The 14,204-nt window shown below is 45.1% G+C and overlaps 1 pseudogene; it reads left to right on the top strand.

The window, feature by feature from the left end:
• Positions 1–11,540: 11,540 nt before the first annotated feature.
• On the top strand, positions 11,541–13,561 carry LOC102795639 (E3 ubiquitin-protein ligase TRIM21-like; annotated as a pseudogene).
• The last annotated feature ends 643 nt before the right edge of the window (positions 13,562–14,204 follow it).

Below are 14,204 nucleotides of genomic sequence, written 5' to 3'. Positions count from 1 at the left end.
GTTCTGCAGTTTTGTAGATTCAGTATGCACCTCATGCCAATCCTGTCTGTTGGTTTACATTATATATATACTTGTAGAGTAGGGGATACTGTAACGCGATTCACCTGTGATTGGGTAGAAGAGGCTTTTCATTGGTTGCAAGTAAGAGTAACACACACCAATTTTCATTAGTGTGAGATAAGGTTCACCTGAGAAAAGTAATTTATGGAGATTTTCATGGAAACTCCTTAAAAATAGGGTTTTCAAAATGGGTGTAAAAATTGTTTGACAAGATGTTCAACAATTTTGAGTGCACTGACACAAGCAATGAAATGAAGACTATTAGTTGTAAGGACAATGACTATTCAGCCGGTACAAGTATAAATAATTGTGACATTCATGATAAAGCAAGGAGATAGTGATGAATAGCAAGTCAAAAGTGACCATTCTTTAGATATTTGTACTTACTCAACTGCTTCATGTCCAAAGGCATTTGCCATGAACATGAAACCGCCACAAGGTTGTGCCAAAACGACTACATGTTGTGGAGGTTGAACTAACTATTGTGCAAAGTTTAATTCTGTTGTGAGAAATGCACCAAAGCAACTGAGAAAAACTGTATAGGTTAAATCTGTGTCGGTAATGCTGTCCTTTCACGGTTCTTGGTATCAGACACCGAAAGCCTGTGATGAGCGTCCTCCTTCCCTGAGTTCATCTCCCGCTGTTTCACCGTGAAGGTTACCGTTCGTTCCTTGCTGTTGCGGATTGTTTTCTCAAGGTCATACTTTGGATTTATGTTTGACTTCTTGGACTGTGTGAATTTAAAATGATTTTGCAGTCGGCTCTATCTTTGCTAATAAGTTTGAGAACTTACACACGAGCAGAATATTTAGTGCTGAGGAGCTCATTAAAAACAGAGTGAAACACATGCAGCGGTGCAGGTAACCATGAATAAACTCCTACCTGTGAATCCCATCAGCCTGTGAGCACTCGGAATTAGATCTGCCACAAACGATTATTTTGATAGTCGACTAATCAGATCATCATCCATTGGACGTAAAACGTACAGCTTATTGCACCAGCAGCATCTGCTCTTATATAACTATCATTAGCTTACAGCTTTAAGTGTTTAAGGTATGTGCTAACTAACAATAAAGACAAGATGATAGTTTATTAAATTTTAATGAAATTTGCAGATTGTTTCGGTGAAGTTTAATAAACTCCTTGCTATCTAAAATATAACAGGACACCGGAGTAAATTCTCGAGCATCTCACACTTCTGATAATCAGCTGTCTGCTTGACGTTTATTCAGCTGTGTAAAAACTATAACTTTAATCTCAGCTAAACAGATTTACTCAGGAACAAATAAAATACTGAAAAAAAGACAAACAATAACATTTTTAAGTTATCTAAGTGACTTATATATCATGTTTAACCTGAGTAGAGAAAGATGGCGGTGGGTTTGAAAACGATTAGCTGGGAGTCCGGTGTTCTCACGGCTCTAGTTAGCCTAGCCCCCGGCTAGCTATCGAGCTAGTGGGTAACAGACGTCTCCGAAAACGTCGGAGCGCTTTTGAAAATATGTGGCGTCTTGATAAACTGAGCAGATATTTGAGGTTTACACAGCTACATTCTCGCCTGAAAATATGTTACACGTTTATTTTGTGACCCAGAAAGAATAATAAGAGTAATATTAAAACTAACTAGCTGCTGCCATTGTTGGAAACTGAGCTGGGCTGCGCTATGAATTCTGGGACACAGCTTCTTCTTCTTCTTCTTCGGGGTTTAACGGCAGCTGGCATCCTTGTACATGCAGTGCTGCCATCTTCTGTTTCAGTCCGTTATTACACTCTTAAATCCTACTACTTATTCCTGCGTCTTTTGGGATCTTACAAAGCTTCAAACGACGCGTCGACTATTAAATCAGTCGTCGACGATTTTGATAGTCGAGTAATCGTGGCAGCCCTACTCGGAATAATGTACTATTTTAAAAAGTGTCGTTTTCCTCTCCAGCCCAGCAAAACTGAACTTGAAGAGTTTATGGTTTATTTTAGTCGCGCCGAGGTAAAAAGGGAAGAAATGGAAAAATGGATCCAATGCAAAACAGAAATAATGTGTTTCAAGGACCAGTTCATGCATTTAAAGGCTCAAACGGCACTGCTGCTGCTGAATAAATATTAAAATGTTTCACTCTGGCATCCCTGCTGCTGTCAGACTGGAAATTACTATTTCATCGTGTTTTGATCACACAGGTTAATTTCTCTGTGTTTTATAGACTCGACTGTTTTAACTCTGCTTATCCACTCTCCTCGTCTCAGAGGTTATCAGTGACTCACCTCGATGCCTGCTGGGCCGTGCAGGTGTTGGCCGCCTCTTTTCCTTAACTGCGTCGGTTAATTAACCCCGTCAGGGACACTCAGCGCTGCCCAGAGATAAAACAACAAAAAATAAATAAAATTAATGAGCGCGCGATACTCGATACGCGACCTGCAATTGCTTTGCTTATCAGCATCTGTTGACTCTTGTAGTGCCGGCTGTTTGCTTTCATTGTGGCAACGGACTAATGTCGTACAGTAGGTTAGCAGATCTGAGGACACCACGTTATTGTTTCCCCCTCGTATCTGCCTGCATTCATCCTCCCTCGCAGGAAATTAATGACAGCACCGCTCAAACCTCCCAGTTTCCTGTTTTCTCGTCGCTTTCACGTTGAGTGGTTTAATCAGCTCTGTGTTTCCTCTCTGAAACCTGTCAGGTTACCCAGGCAGTTTTTCTTATCCAGCCGTTATCGTTTTGTGGGGCCTCCCTTCAGGACGGTAACAGGTGGGAGCAAACACACAGAGGTGTGCATCGACTTCATTACAGCTGCACAAGACTGGTGAAAACTTTCCAGATGCTGCTTTTCTGTTGTTTGTGTGAACATTGCATTGCAGCCGGAGGTGTAGGAGGTGTAGCACAGGAGCTGAGCTGTGAGCACACAGCTGTAAACACGGTGGGTGTGATCATAGACAAGAAGAAGATTCTTCCAGGGTTCCTGCGCTGATCCACAAACAGTTTTAGGACCTTAGTAGGTAGTAGTACTACGCATGCTACGAGGGAGCTGTAACCGGACCGAGACTGGGTTAACTATAGCCTCGACAGTAAAGGGTCTAATGAAGGTGGGTGTGACAAAGTGGCTAGGACAGAAGTCATTTGCCATTTGTCACTTGTGTATATTGTTATTCTGTGTTCTGTTATCCTATAGTCTATCATAATGCTTTAATGTAAACACAGCACATGTAACCTTGGCTCTACATACTATCCCGAGTCTGTTTGTGGTAGCATTGGTTATATTCATTTCATCTGTGCAAATGTACTTAAAGCTAAATGTAACTTCATCATTAATTGATTTGAATATTTCATTTGTTTATGTAGTTTGGTTATACTTACCATTGTGTGTTCCTCTGAACAGGTACTATGTTTAAAACAGGTATGTGGGAATGGCCGCCCCAGTACTTCCTGATTTTATAGGATATGATGTCACTGATCATGTCAATTGGGTGTAACCAAATGAAGGGGTGTTTCTTTTGTGTAAAATTTTTTATTTCATTTAAACCCCATGAGTCGGAGTAAGTGAAGAGATTGACTTTTCAAACTGTTTAGTTGGGTGAATGAGTTTGTTAAGTGGAAAAATTATTTTATTCCTGTTTCTTTGTCTAGACTATGTTATTTAGTCTACCCTATTTTCCCAATGGTGGAGGTTAATGAGATCCAGGTGTGAGTAGAATTCTATATAAAGCAGGTGAGATTTTGACTGAGAGGTTCTTATGTTTTTGTGAAATAATTGTTGAAAGGCGACGCCAGAAAATAAAGAATACTTAAAAGAAACTTGAACAGTCTGCAGATGCTGTCTTCCTATCACCTTCCATGCTGCTTATGTCACGCTACCTCACAGTGGGTGCAAGTTTCTTAGATTCAGTGCGGACAGGGACGAATCTCATGGAGAGCCATACCTTTTGCCCTGGTGTGTAGGTGGGTGCGAGCGTCCTCTGACAATCAGCTAGCTGTTGATTCTGTTCCTTGGTTTGATGGAAGGCGGCACGGGTAGCACGCCAGACTCGCCGACATCTGCGAAGGTGGTGCTGCACAGAAGGAACGATGGGAGAAGGGGCGGCTGATATCCAAGCGAGGCCTCGAAAGACGACACTCCAGTGGCAGAGGGGGTGTGGCTGTTGTGAGCATACTCAATCCAGGCTAGATGTGAGCACCAGGTGTTTTGGTTAGTTGAGGCCACGCATCTCAGGGCTGTTTCCAGTTCCTGGTTCAGCATTGCCATCTGCCCATTGGTTTGGGGGTGGTAACCTGAAGAGAGACTGACCTGGGCACCAATGGATGAGCAGAATTCTTTCCATACCTTGGACGTGAACTGCGGCCCGCGATCGGAGATGATGTCAGAGGGAATTCCATTAAGGCGAAATACGTAGTTGGTCAGCAGCTGGGCGGTCTCGAGAGCTGTGGGAAGCTTGGGAAATGCTACAAAATGTGCTGCTTTAGAGAAGCGATCAACAATAGACAGAATTACTGTGTTACCTGCCGAAGGTGGAAGTCCAGTAATGAAGTCGAGGGCAATGTGTGACCAAGGTCGACCCGGGGTAGGGAGTGGATGAAGTCAGCCTGCCGGGGGAGTGGTTTGGGACTTATGTTGGGTGCAGGTGGTACAGGCTTTCACATATTCTTGGGCATCCAGGCTAAAGACGGCCACCAGAAAGAGCGTTCCAGAAAGATGATGGTGCGTTGGATTCTAGGGTGACATGGAAATCTTGCTGTGTGGGCCCAATGGAGCACCTGAAATTGTACGGACAGGGTCCTGTCCCCGGATCAGGTTCGGTACCCTGGGCCTGCCGCACCATCGAGTCAATCTCCCAAATGAGGCCTCCTATGACACAGCCCGGAGGCAAGATCGACGCCCCCTCCCGATCCCCCTCAGAGGATGAAAACTGACGTGATAAAGCATCTGGTTTGACATTTCGGGACCCGGGCCTGTAAGTGATTGAGAAATTGAAACGGGTGAAGAAAAGCGCCCACCTGGCTTGACGTGCGTTGAGGCGTTTTGCTGCCTGAAGGTAGGCGAGGTTCTTGTGGTCGGTCCACACAATGAAAGGCTCAAACGCTGAGGTCAGCAGGGGCACCGGGTATTTATTCTTGACAGTGATTGCATTCAAGCCCCGATAGTCAATGCACGGCCGGAGGGACTTATCTTTCTTGTCCACGAAGAAAAATCCTGCTGCCAAGGGAGAGGTAGATGGCCGAATGATTCCTGCAGCCAGTGAGTAAGTAATGTCCTCCTCCATGGCTTCACTTTCTGGCTGTGATAGGCTATAGAGTCGGCTAGTAGGCAGCGGAGCTCCTGGTAACAAGTCAATGGCACAGTCATAAGGCCGGTGTGGGGGAAGAGAACAAGCCGTTAGATCCGGAGGAATCTGTGGGGGTGACGCAGGGGAGCCGACGGATGGAATGGCGGATTTTAAGCATGTCATATGGCATCCCTCCCGCCATCTAGACACACAGCCACCCTGCCAATCAATCAGTGGATTATGTTGCAACAGCCAGGGATAGCCACTAGATAGGCGTCAGCGCAGCTTTGAAAACAAACAGACTGATTAATTCAGTGTGATTTCCAGACAAACACAGGGTGACAGGTTCAGTAACATGGGTGACATCAGGCAAACGCCGTCCATTCAGAGATGACGCTCGAAGAGCATGAGGCACAGGTTCAATAGTTAAGCCCAGTTTCTTAGCAAGTGATGCATCAATAAAACTGTTCTGCCCCTGAGTCTATCAAAGCCTTAAATGAGTGAGTGGTGGTGTGAGCGGTGAGCCTAGCTGGCAACAAAAGATGAGGAGGGGAATGTGAGATGTTTATTTCGCCCACCAGTACCCCCGTTTTTACTGGCGGGCACCCCCTTCTGCCCGCGCGGGGAAAACGGCGATGAAATGTCCGTGACGGCCGCAGTATAAACACTCACTGGCCATGAAACGGCGCTGCCTCTCCGCTGGCATAAGCCGGGCACGTTCGATCTGCATTGGCTCCGCCTTGCTGGGGCTCACATCCATCGAGTGGTGAAGCAGCACTTCTGGTGAGAGATGATGGTAATTCTCTCGTCATGAGCTCATCCTTCAAAACCTCCGCAATATTGTTGAGCAGAACCTCCTTTACTGCCTCTTCTCTCCACCCGGTTTCTACAGTGAGAATGCGGAAGTCAATTGAGAAGTCAGTCATAGTGCGTTTACCTTGTTTTAGATTTAGTAGATGCTGTCCAGCAGTGGAGGGCCCGCCGTCCTTTTCAAACACGCCTTTGAATTCAGACAGGAACTCGGGGTAGGAGATATTCAGCGGGGTTTTCAGTAGTGCCTGAGCCCACTGGAGCGCGTAGCAGCTGAACAAAGAAAGCAATCCAGGCATCGTCGCTGGCATACGTTTTGTTCTGCTGGTGGAAAAACAGGGAAACTTGGGCAAGAAAACCCGAACATTTCTCCAGCTCACCTGTAAATCACCTCTCCAGCTCACCTGTAAATCACCTCTCCCACCCTTGACTTTTCCAGTGCTTTCAACACCATCCAACCCGCACTACTGAGAGGGAAGCTGGAGGGAGCCGGAGCAGGCAAACAGCTGACTGCATGGACCATCGACTACCTTACCAACAGACCACAGTATGTGAGGCTCCATGACTGTGTGTCCGAGGTGGTAATCTGCAGCACGGGGGCACCACAGGGCACGGTTCTCTCACCTTTCCTGTTCAGCTTTTACACTTCAGACTTCTGTTATAATTCGGACGATTGCCATCTACAGAAGTTCTCAGATGATACAGCCATCATTGGATGCATATCAGACGGGAATGATCAGGAATACAGGGGGGTCATCAGTGACTTTGTTGGCTGGTGTGAGACCAACGTACTCCAAATCAACGCCAGCAAGACAAAGGAGATGATCATACACTTCAGGAGGAAGTCACCCCCTACAACACCGGTGAACATCCAAGGGAAAGACACTGAGATAGTGGACTCTTATAAGTACCTGGGTGTTCACCTCAACAATAAACTGGACTGGACTACAAATACAGACGTCCTGTATAAGAAGGGCCAGAGTCGACTCCACCTGCTGAGGAGACTGAGGTCCTTCGGTGGAAGCATCTGCCCTTTTCTATGCAGTGGCCTGCTGGGGGAGTGGATGCACGGACAGGGACAGGAGCAGGATTGACAAACTGGTGCGGTGGTCTAGCTCCGTGCTGGGATGTCCCCTGGAGTCTGTGGAGGTGGTAGGTGAGGGGAGGATGTTAGTAAAGCTGACATCCATCATGAACAACCCACATCACCCACTGCATCTTATCTTATCTTATCTTATCTTATCTTATCTTATCTTATCTTATCTTATCTTATCTTATCTTATCTTATCTAAATGGCTCAGGACTAGGCATCATCCTGCCCGGGGCTTCTAGCCAGGCAGCGGGAGGGTTGGGTGGTGTAGCAGCGGCCTGGGGACTTGGAGACGGAGAGGGACTTACACTCTGAGATGGATTTACGCTCGGAGAGGGTGGGCTTACCCGGGGTGCATGCTGGGCGAGAGCCTGTGTGAGGGCGGAGAGCTCTTTATTTGTATGGTGGAGCATCTTCTTGTGCTGCTCCAGCAGGGCTTCCTGAGTGAGGAGAGCCCGTTGAACAGGGTCAGAGTCCGCTAAGTCCATAGTGGCTGGATCGTTCTGTCACAGACTATTAGGCAGAGGACTCACTCGCAGGACTCTGAAGTTTAGAGAGAAGGTGGGGGTTTATTTACAATGGGAGACACTTTTAGGGTTAACTCTGGTTTTTCTGTACTACAAAGGTGGATCGTTGCCTCTTTGTCAGCTGATTACCATCTGATAGTGACTGCTGATGTTATTAAAGGAATCCATGCAGTGGAGAAATAAGCTGAGTGTGTCACCCTTGACTCAGTTTTCTGTGGTTATTTAATTTAAGGGTTTCTTTTCCTTCATGCTCTGGGTTAGTTGTGCTTCTTGTCATCACCGGTGTCTCATTCCCTTCCAGTTTGTCATTTCCTAATCAGCCCTGTGTGTATAAATAGTCATTCCTTTCCTTCATTCAGCTACTTTATGAGTGGCAACAGAGGATCATCAGCCTCCATCTCCTCCTACCCCAGCATCCTCCTCTGCCACACCAGTCCTCTCCATGTCCTCCGTCACTACGTCCAGACTCCTGCGGTTCCCTTTCTCTCGCTGCCTCCTAACATGCCTTCCTCGTCTCCTCTCCTTGCGTCTTTGGCCAACACTAGAGGCGATTGTGTGGAAATCTAATTTTTTTGATCCAAATGTTTGAGTTGCCAAAGACTGACGCGCTTCCTGACGTAACCCTTCCCAGTTATGAGGGGTCGTGTATAAATAGTCCCGCTACTCTTTCTCTATACATCTGTTACTCTGAGTTTCCTCCCGTGAACTACATTTTTTCTTCTTCATCTATTGTTTTCATGGCTGTTTGACGCTTTGGACTTGTTGTTATGCTACTGCTGCTCAAATAAAAGGTTCATCTTAAGTCTGCCTGTAGTGCTCCACACTTGAGTCCTCTCCACATTCAGCCTTACAGCTCCAGGTTGGGTCAGTCAAAACGGACTTTTGAGAGGTTAATGTGGACCTGAGAGTCGAGAGAGTCCAGGCAACGTGTTTAAAACTCCTCAGTTTAAAGTTAAGATTGGAACAGCTGCATCACAAACTGTTTTTTCTTTTAACAAAACTGCAAATGTATTTCAATATTTCACAGCTGTAGATCAACATGACCAATACAAACATACACAGACCAGAGAGTTGGATCCTCTTAAATCACTGAAGAAAGAAGTGGTTGAAAAGGAGGAAGAGTTTCTTTCATTTGCATATTCCAGCTGTGGCCACGCCTCTTTTATAAAAACCCTTGTTAAGGATAACACTTAGCCCTCCTCCCTGTGCTGAGATGTTAAATTCAGCTTCCTTTTGTTTGGCTGAGTGATTGTAATGAAGCTCCCACACATATTTTCCATTCCTCATGCAGAACGAGGATGTGAAAACATGTCTGTGCGCCGATTATAAGTAATATTACTGTATTACTGAAAATATATTCAGCCTCGCAGCTTCCTGTTCGACACATCTCCATCCTCCTTCCTCCCCTGCAGCCTCATCTCTCCCCTGATGTGTTTACAGAACGTAGCCGTCCTTCAGACTGGAGCGCTGAGCGTGATTTCATGATTTCGTGATTTCATCCATGCTTTGAACATGTGCAGAGGAGGGATATGGAATATCCTAGGCAAAGGGTGTTGTATATGGATCCTCTCGATCTTCCTCATTAAGACTGACTTGTAGAGTTTTATAAATCTAACAGCCTGAATTTGGAGACCTGACCAGAGTCGGTGCTCAGCTCTGCTGGGTTCATGGAGGCTTGGAGGGTCACTGTCAGATGGTCCACTGGTGATTCTGTTATTCCCACAATTCAAACTAAACCACAGCTGAGAGGAAAGAGTCTTGCACATGGTCACGTGGTTTGTGTCTGATGTAGAAATAAATTGATGCGCTCTGAGACTCGCTCCTGTTTTCTCCTCTGCAGCAACCTTAATGGGAGCCATAGCAGACATGCTGACACGTCTCAGAAGGAGGAGGGCACCAAATGCAGAGGTCAAAGGGGACCAATGTTCCCTCTTAGCTGCGCACGTGTGCACAGAAAATCTGCGTTGCGCACAGAAAAAATCTAACCTGAATTGAAATTAAAATTAAAACGTTAACAATTCTGTTTTGCAGTGTTAGTCAGTGACTGGCTGCTGCTGTATGGGATCAGAACGATGCCACTTTATACTGAAGTCCAGCCAATGATGCGATTCACATTCGTATATATGCAGCTAATCAACGCCGCTGACGGGCTTCCTGCTCATGTTCCTGTTTAGAGGCACAGTCGGCCTGTACAATGGAGAAAACTGAACACAGGAATATTTGGATTTCCTTCTTTTTCTCTGCTCATGTTCAACTTGTCTGATTCAAGCTGGGAATATTTATTAGAAATAAAGTGAATAATATTATTTTATTATCACGTTGATGCAGCACATGGTTCAGTTAGCTTTGTATAAACACATGTGTTAGAAATGTTCTTCAATCAGCTCTTTTTACTCTCATTTCACAGCCAGTACTTTTTTACTTTTTTACTTTTTTACTTTTACTTTTACTTGAGTAAAGAAGTTGAATTAGTACTAGTAAACAGTAGTACTTCTACTTCAGTACACACTGTGTGTACTTTTACCACCTGTGTCTGAGACCTCCTTCAGGGTCCACCTGAAGCTCTCAGTCTGCTGTGGAAAAAGGAAATCCAGGCGAGTTTCTCCTGATCACCTGAGGCCGTCATTACTGTGTGAACCCACACACCACTCCTCACTCCTCCCACCCGCTGCACACAGTCACTGAGTACAGACCGGCTGATTCCTGTAAAGGGAGAGGCAGGAAGAGGCGGAGCAACAGCTGAAAAACAAGAAGCTCAACGTCATTTTGCAGAAGTGAAAGTGAGAGAGAGCAGCAGCAGAGCTGCAGTCGAGTCCTGTTTGTCTCTAAAAGAAGATTCACTGGAGTCCATCAGGTTTCTCTCAGCAACAGTGGTGAGTGCAGCTGATCACACTTCCTGTTTCTACACAAATCTTCACTCTGTTCACTTCATCAGGACTCATCACAGTCACACTGGATCCATAGAAATCTGCTCATGTAACCACAGATCCACTGTAGGAACATCGAGCTGCTGCTTCAGTCTCACACTTCCTGGTTATTCATCACTTCCTGTTCCTATTAGATTGATTCTGGATCTGATTGATCATAAGGATTACAGATGTGAAAACATCTATTTATTCTTTATTGATATAAAGCCTTTGATACTGTAAACCAGTAGATTTTGGTCAGTACTTCAAAAAGTCATTCACACATTTTACAAAGATTATCTGACTTAGTGTATCCTGTAAGAGTCACAGATGTTCCTAAATCATTCAGAAAACAGTCGATGCTGCACTTTATAACTTTGTGTGGAAACATAAATCTCATTATTTAAACAGATGTTTAATATACTGGATCAAACAGTTAATAACACATTTCTAAGGTTTATGATTCATCGTCCTCCTCACTGTCAGCTCTACTGGAACAGTCACTGTTTAATATTAATGGCTCGTTGATCTGGACTTACAATAAGAAGTATTTAGTCACCAACAAGGTCGAAGTTTACTTCACAGTAATTGATGGAATTTATCCAACAAACTGATTTATTCAAGTATACAAATGATCTGCATGAATCTTGGACCTTCTGTAAAACAGAGAAACAATTTCACATCTTTTTAACGACTGTATTTATCTTCATCCCCAAAAGTTGATCCTGTTTATCTGGACGCTGCACTGTACAGCAGACACTACGATGTTAGGTTTGTGTTTTGGATGAACCAGTTTGTGTCTGAGTGTGTTGCTGGGTCTCCACCAGTTACTCTGAGAACTGAAGAAGCTTCTCTGATGAAACGTCTTCAAGAAACTCAAAGAAGTCCAGACGCTTTTCTCTCCAAGCTCCTCAGACTACTGACGCTTGTTTCTCTCTTTTTAAAAATGAAATTTAAAGTGAATTTTGAATCAAATGTTTCTTTTCTTTCTCCCTCAGGGTGCAGACATGTCTGCTGCCAGCAATCTGCGATCTGAAGATCAGTTTCTGTGCTCCATCTGTCTGGATGTGTTCACTGATCCAGTCTTTACACCATGTGGACACAACTTCTGCAAAACCTGCATCAGTCAGCACTGGGACATGAATGTCATCTGTCAGTGTCCCATGTGTAAAGAGACTTTCTACACTCGACCTCAGCTGAGGGTCAACACCTTCATCTCTGAGATGGTTGCTCAGTTCAGACGTGAAGCTCAGCAGAAAGCCAGCAGCAGCAGCTCAGAGCAACAAGCTGCCAAACCAGGAGAAGTTCCCTGTGATGTCTGCACTGGAACCAGACTGAAGGCCCTGAAGTCCTGCCTGGTGTGTCAGACCTCCTACTGTCACACTCACCTGGAGCCTCATCTGACAGTGAAAGGCCTGAAAAGACATCAGCTGATTGATGCTGTGGAGAACCTGGAAAGCAGGATGTGCAGGAAGCACGATAAACTCCTGGAGCTGTTCTGTAAGACCGACCAGACATGTGTCTGCATGCTCTGCTCTGTTTTAGACCACAAGTACCACGAGTTTGTTCCTCTGAGAGAAGAATATGAAGGAAAGAAGGCAGAGCTGGAGAAGACAGAGGCTGAGATTCAGCAGATGATCCAGAAGAGACGACTGAAGATTCAGGAGATCAAAGAGTCGGTGAAGATGAGTAAAGATGCTGCAGACAGACAGAAAGCAGAAGGTGTTCAGGTCCTCACGGCTCTGATGGAGTCTGTTGAGAGACGCCTGAAGGAGCTCATGAAGGAGATCGAAGACAAGCAGGAAGCTACAGAGAAACAGGCTGAAGGTCTCATCAAAGATCTGGAACAGGAAATCTCTGAGCTGATGGAGAGAAGCTCTGAGGTGGAGCAGCTCTCACGCTCTGAAGACCACCTCCACCTCCTCCAAAGCTTCTCCTCCCTGAAAGCTGCTCCACCCAGCAAGGACTGGACAGAGGTCAGAGTTCATCCACCATCATATGAGGGGACTGTGGGGAGAGCTGTGGCTCAGCTGGAGGAGACAGTCTGGAAACCCATGAAGAAGAAGCAGTTTGAGGCTGAGCTGCAGAGGGTCCAGCAGCATGAGGTGGACGTGACTCTGGATCCTGATACAGCTCATCCCTGGCTCATCCTGTCTGATGATGGAAAACAAGTGTACTGTGGTGATGTGGGGAAGAATCTTCCAGACAACCCAGAGAGATTTTCTTACTGTGCTTGTGTTTTAGGAGAGCAGAGTTTCTCTTCAGGCAGATTTTACTTTGAGGTTCAGGTTAAAGGAAAGACTGCCTGGGATTTAGGAGTGTCCACAGAGTCGATCAACAGGAAGGGACAAATCACAGCGAGACCTCAGGATGGTTTCTGGACTGTAGTGCTGAGAAATGGAAATGAGTACAAAGCTGGTGCTGACTCTCCAGTCCCCCTCTGTCTTCATCCTGGTCCTGAGAAGGTGGGGGTGTTTGTGGATTATGAGGAGGGTCTGGTCTCCTTTTATGATGTAGGTGCTGCAGCTCTGATCTACTCCTTTACTGGCTGCTCCTTCACTCACAAACTCCACCCATTCTTCGAACCCTGTCCTAATGATGGAGGTAAAAACTCTGCACCTCTGATCATCTGTCCTGTCAATCAAACTGATCAACGACTGATTTAATTTGATGAATGATTGATTTTTCTTGAAGGGAACAAATGAACATATTGAGTGTAAATCCTCTACAGTCTCCATGTTTCTATAGAATCTGATCATCAGGACTCTGATTCACACTTTGATTCTCATGGAGTTTGATTTGAACAGAAGAAAAGTTGAATCAGGAAATGTTCCCACTGATGGAGACTCGAGCTGAAGAGCAAATATCAGAGAATAAATGTCCAAAAGCTTCATTTACAATAAAGTTTGTTCAATGCTTTGAGTGAATCCAGACTCATGTGTGGCTGTTATACGGAGCATCAGAGTCCAGCTGAGTTATGTTGGATACAAACTGCTTATTTTGGCTCTGTGAGGAGTTTTGTTCACTGAAAACTGATGAGACGGATAATATTCAAAGAACTCTGTAGAGATTCATGCATCCATGCTCTCCACCTGCAGGTGGAGGAGAAAGGTGGAGCACAGACTGCTGCATCCTTCCAGTCACATCATTTTGATGATTATATTTGCATGTTGTGATGATTTGGGTTGAAGATAAACAGAGTTGAACGGCTGCAGTCACAGCATGAAGACGATGCTGAAGCTGAGCTGTCAGTGAACATGTTTCACTGACAGCTGCAGTCTCTGTTAGTCTGCATGTTCAACACACACAACTTTCCCCCTGAGGCAACGATCCAGCAACAACACAAAGAACAGCTGCAGACACACACACACACGATTGTGCGCTCCCTTTCAGTCTGAACTCTCAAACACACAAACAAACAATGTCGTACTGTTACTTCTTCAGTAACAATGATTTGAGGTCTCTACCAGTGTCTCTTGTTTTGACCTTTGACCTGTTTATTCCTTATACCTTTTATCTGATATTTTCACCTTATTGATTGATTATATATATCTATTATAT

This window comes from Neolamprologus brichardi, chromosome 7 (genome assembly GCF_056152115.1).
Source record: "Neolamprologus brichardi isolate AB-2024 chromosome 7, ASM5615211v1, whole genome shotgun sequence".
Lineage (NCBI taxonomy): Eukaryota > Metazoa > Chordata > Actinopteri > Cichliformes > Cichlidae > Neolamprologus > Neolamprologus brichardi.
This window is presented reverse-complemented; position numbering and strand designations above follow the sequence as displayed.